Source organism: Lathyrus oleraceus, chromosome 2 (genome assembly GCF_024323335.1).
Source record: "Lathyrus oleraceus cultivar Zhongwan6 chromosome 2, CAAS_Psat_ZW6_1.0, whole genome shotgun sequence".
Lineage (NCBI taxonomy): Eukaryota > Viridiplantae > Streptophyta > Magnoliopsida > Fabales > Fabaceae > Lathyrus > Lathyrus oleraceus.
Genome location: NC_066580.1, coordinates 16,133,209 through 16,139,118, shown reverse-complemented (window position 1 = coordinate 16,139,118; position 5,910 = coordinate 16,133,209).

The following is a 5,910-nucleotide window of genomic DNA, read 5'->3' as shown; positions in this document are numbered from 1 at the left end:
TTCAGAATCTGAAGGAAGTCACTTTAGAGTCTGTTCCCTCATCTTGTTCTAGGCAAGATGTAACACCCCTTTTTCTACCCCAAATTTTTTAACATATAATCAGAGTAAATAAGCGCGCATATAAACAAAAGGGCATCACATCGACGTTTTCAAAAACTAAAAGCTTTCAAAAACCAACATCGTTCATCATCAATATATAATACACCTGGTCATTTAAAATAACACATTTCAATTATCATGAATATTCAAGAATATGCGTTCGCAGCGGAAAATAATGAATATCCATGCATTTCATAAAATGATCCATGTCACATACCATGATCATCTCTCAATAATCACCTCAAGATGAAATAGAACAAGCAATAACATAATGCATATCCAATGAGATATGAGTTCAATACTACTAATCTACCCAGTGTTACATGACCAGAGCATTGACTCACTACTTAGTCTCTAAACTGAAACACGAAAACTCTCTAGATAAAGCTCGAGTGAGCTACCGTCCACTTACTTCAGCAATACTACTCTTGAGTATCTGCACGATACCCATGTAAAGGAAACATTCAAACAGAAAGGGTGAGAATTCAAATCATTATGAAAAAGCATAATAAGGCACAATGATTAAATCAACAATTAACGGAATTCATCACACCTTGTATAATAATGTCAATAATATTAAACAACATTTATTTCACATGTTTCAAACATCCATCAAAACTCAAGGAGTATAATATTAAAATTCAATGCTATATTCTCAAATATACACATAACCACAATTATCACATAATCACATATTTCACCAAGTTATGTATCCAAACATCACCAAATTCAATTACCATATCTCGAACACACATCACAATCATATCAATACATACGTTCAATTATCACATAACTCTAATGTGACTCAATGCAAGACATGTGACTCTATGCATGCGGTACCTCAATGTGAACCCAACGTTTCACCGCTTTCCGATTCAATATCTAGAATCCAAGCCACGCTTCCGATCCGGACAAGATCAAAGCCACTACCACGCCTATTTCCAATTAAGGATCAACGTGTGCTACGTCTATTTCCAATTAAGGATCACCGTCTACTACCACGCCTATTTCCAATTAAAGATCAACGTGTGCTACACCTATTTCCATTCAAGGATCAACGTCTAATACCAAGTGAACCCACAGTTTCACCGCTTCCACTATGAAGCCGACCATGCCATGAATGAATGCACACATACCAACACCATATGCAATTAAGATAATCTCTACCATCTTAACATTCCACATATCACCATAATTCAACTCTATGAATTATCCATCAATGGTACATATACACCTTCATAACAATACATCATTCACAAATATAAGCTAATCATCAAATAAGCACACTTAGATTTCATTCCAAAATAAATACAACTTTCAAAATCTCAATTTTTCATTTTTCAACAGTGGTAACCGGTTAACGCTCGGTGAGTAACCGGTTAACATAAAACAGAGCAAGTAACCGGTTAACGCTCGATGAGTAACTGGTTAACATAAAACAGAATCAACTTTCTGTGCAGATTTTCAAGCAAGTAACCGGTTAACGCTCGGTGAGTAACCGGTTAACACAAAACAGAATGCATAAATTTAAGCAAGTAACCGGTTAACGCTCGGTGGGTAACCGATTAACGTAAAATAGAATGCAGAATTTTCTGTGTTTTTCATCGTTGGAGGACCTTCGGACGTCCGATTTCGATTCCGTAAAAAGCTACACGTTCAGAAAATTATGACTCATACAATATAACATTAATTTACAGTTTTAACACAATCCAATCACCACAAATCGATAATATTCATCTATACCTAACAATCCCACAACCATGCAATTTAAGGATCTCAACCTACACATGTTTCTATCCATTGACTCAATCATACTAACCCATAATAATAAGGATTCCCCCTTACCTCTTCAATTTGATGGAAACCCTAGCTTCTCTCTTGCTCTTCCCCTCTTCTCCTTACTTTTCCTCTTCTCTTTTTCTATTGTTGTCAAATGATCAAATGAATCCTAATTCTCAGTCTCCTCTTACTATTTATATTAGTATTCTATTTGGCTTAAAGAGTGATATCTCTAATTTAATTAATAGGCCCAATAAGACCTAATATTTAAATATCTCTATTTAATTCAAATAAATCAAACCAACTCAATATACACACCAAGTTAATTAATTCCATTATTGATTATATCTCATATCAACTAAATAATTAATTAACACACTAAATTAATTAATATAATCGATTATTATACTACCTAACAACCAATTAATTAATTAACACTCCAAATAAATAAAATAAAATATAGTAATAATAATATAAGAATAATTACTAAAAATTGGGTTGTTACAACTCTCTCCCACTTAAAAGATTTTCGGCCTCGAAAATTTACCTCAAACGAACAACTCTGGATACGATTCCTTCATCTTATCCTCGAGTTCCCAAGTAATATTGCCATTGGCGACTCCACCCCATATCACTTTCACCAAAGCAATCTCCTTACCACGAAGCTTCTTCACTTCTCGATCTTCAATTCGCATAGGTGATGTATCGACCGTCAAATTATCCCGCACTTGAACATCATCTAATGGAACAACATGCGATGGATCCGCAATGTACCTCCTCAATTGAGACACATGGAACACATCATGAAGATTAGAAAGTGATGGTGGTAATGCAATCCGATATGCCACTTCACCTATCCTCTCGGAAATTTGATAAGGACCAATGAAACGCGACATCAACTTACGCGACTTCAAAGTTCTACCAACACCCGTTATTGGAGTAACTCGAAGAAACACATGCTCATCTTTCTCAAACTCAAGAGCTTTCCTCCTCTTATCATGATAACTCTTTTGACGACTCTGAGAAGCCTTCATCTTCTCTTGAATCATCTTAATCTTATCCGTAGTCTCTTGAATCAACCCGGGTCCAACCATAACACTCTCTCCCGATTCGTACCAACATAAAGGAGTTCTACACCTTCTACCATAAAGAGCCTCAAAAGGTGCCATTCCAATACTCGAATGGAAACTGTTGTTATACGTAAACTCGATCAAAGGCAAGAAACCATCCCAATTTACTCCTTGTTCCAAAACACAAGACCTCAAAAGATCTTCAAGTGACTGAATAGTCCTCTCCGTTTGACCATCAGTTTGCGGATGATATGCCGAACTCAAACGCAACTTCGTACCCAAAGCACTTTGCAAACCTTCCCAAAATCTCGAAGTGAACCTCGGATCTCTATCCGAAATAATGCTCGATGGAATACCATGCAAACACACAATCCTCTCGATGTACAACTTAGCAAGTCTCTCCATCGAATAATCCATCCTCATCGGAATAAAATGAGCACATTTCGTCAAGCTGTCCACAACGACCCAAATCGCCTCACAATTACTCACTGTCCTCGGTAAGCCCAAAACAAAATCCATAGACATACTATCCCACTTCCACTCGGGAATAGATAACGGTTGCATCAAACCAGACGGCTTTTGATGTTCAATCGTTGACTTTTGACAAGTCAAACATGAATACACAAATTCCAGTACATCCTTCTTCATACCTTGCCACCAAAACATCTTCCTCAAGTCTTGATACATTTTAGTAGCACCAGGATGAATACTCAGACCACTTCTATGCCCTTCCTCAAGAATCCTCTTTCTCAAATCCGCAACATCCGGAACACAAACTCGGTCACGACACCTCATGATACCATTCTCATCAATCCGAAAGTCACCACCTTTGCCTTGATTAATCAATGTCATAACATCAACTAATTTCAAATCTGACTTCTGACCTTCTCTAATCTCGTCAAGAATGCCACACGTAAGCTTCAACATACCAAGCTTAACACACGAAGACGTCGCTTCACAACCCAAACTCAAATCTCTAAATTGCTCCAACAATTCAAACTCTCGAATCATCAACATAGACATATGCAATGACTTTCTACTCAATGCATCGGCTACAACATTCGCCTTTCCAGGATGATAATTCAAACCAAAATCATAATCTTTCAAGAATTCCAACCATCTTCTTTGCCTCATATTCAATTCTTTCTGATCGAACAAGTACTTCAAAGTCTTGTGATCACTAAACACCTCAAATCTCGATCCAAGCAAATAATGTCTCCAAAGCTTCAACACAAACACAACGGCGACCAACTCTAAATCATGCGTCGGATAATTCCTCTCATGAACTTTAAGTTGCCTTGAAGCATAAGCTACCACTTGCCCTTTTTGCATCAGAACACCTCTCAAATGTCCAAGAAAACTTACCTCACTCAACCAAAATTCACATTTAGAGAGTTTAGCAAACAACTTCCTCTCTTTCAACACCGATAACACAACCTTCAAATGTTCGGCATGATCCTCTTCTCAAGCAAGTCTTCAAGTTGACTCTTCAACTCTTCAACTCAGAAGCAGCCATTCTATAGGGAGCCATCGATACAGTACTAGTTCCAGGAACTAAATCAATCGAAAACTCAACCTCACGTTCCGGCGGTAAATCACTTATATCTTCCGGAAATACCTCCGCAAACTCACAAACTATTGGCAGTTTTTCAATCGTCCTCTTTTCACGAATATCCAAAGTTGCCAACAACATAAACAACTCGGCACCCTCTTGTACCGATTCATCAACTTGCTTAGCAGACACACACCAATCTTCCTTAGCACCAACCTCAGGAAAAATAACCGTCTTCTCGAAACAGTTGATATACACCCGATTAACTTCTAACCAATTCATACCCAAAATCACATCAAGCTGCTCTAAAGGAAGACAAACTAAATCAATTCCAAAATCTCTACCAAAGATACTCAACGGACAATTCAGACACACATAGGAAGTAGAAATAGAACCCATAGCAGGTGTATCAATAACCATACTTCTACGCATATCAGATAATATAAGATTCAATCTCTTAGCACAATCCAAGAAAATGTGTAATACCCCAAAATTTACCCTTCATTTTTCCTGGAAGCATACGCTTTACACCTCATGCATGCATTCATTTTTAGGTCATTTAACATTAGATACATTGCATTTCATCATGTCAATCAGAATTAGATCCAAGTAACTTTATTTAAAAAATAAAATAAAAATAAATAAATAAATAAATAAAAATAATAATAAATAAATAAATAAAAGAAAAGATCTCAGACTTGGACCTCTCAAAAGCCCACTAAGCTACCAATATTAGGCTATAAATACTAGAGTTTCAGTGAAACAAAGATTCATTGATTCTATTCCTATTACCCTGGGAAAAAAGATAGTGAGAGAAGAGCTAACAGAGTTCAGAGCAACCTCCAAACCCTGAAGGGAACTCAACTGCACAGAATCACCTCTGCCTCACATAAACCCTAAAGATTGTTTTGTAAACCTCACGGGTGCAACTCAATTTCAATCAAGCTCTCCAATTAGGTTTGCCCTATATCCATCATCTTTATGCCTTTAATTTGAATGCTCTAAATGTATGAGGTATTATGGGTGAATTTGATACCTTTTTGATGCATGTATTTTTTGTGAATTTTAATGGCATGATTCATGTGGTTACATTTTGATTTGGGGGCAACCCTTGATTACCCTATTTTTTTTTGTCTCTAACCTGTTTGTTGAGTTTTTGTGAGGGCTCACATGACTTTTGCAGGGATAACTTGCGTGGTTTTCCACTTTATTTGTGGGATACCCCCTGGAGGTTTCATTTCGATTACCTGTACTGACTCACTTTCTTTGATGGTGTTTAGCTTGGAAGGATCCCTGGGTTTCCCATTCCTCTAACTGCTGTTACTTCGGATCTTCATCCGCGTGGTACTTTTACATTTTTCCCGCATTTTACTGCTTTCCTAGCTGGAAGACCTCGATAGGAGGCAATGT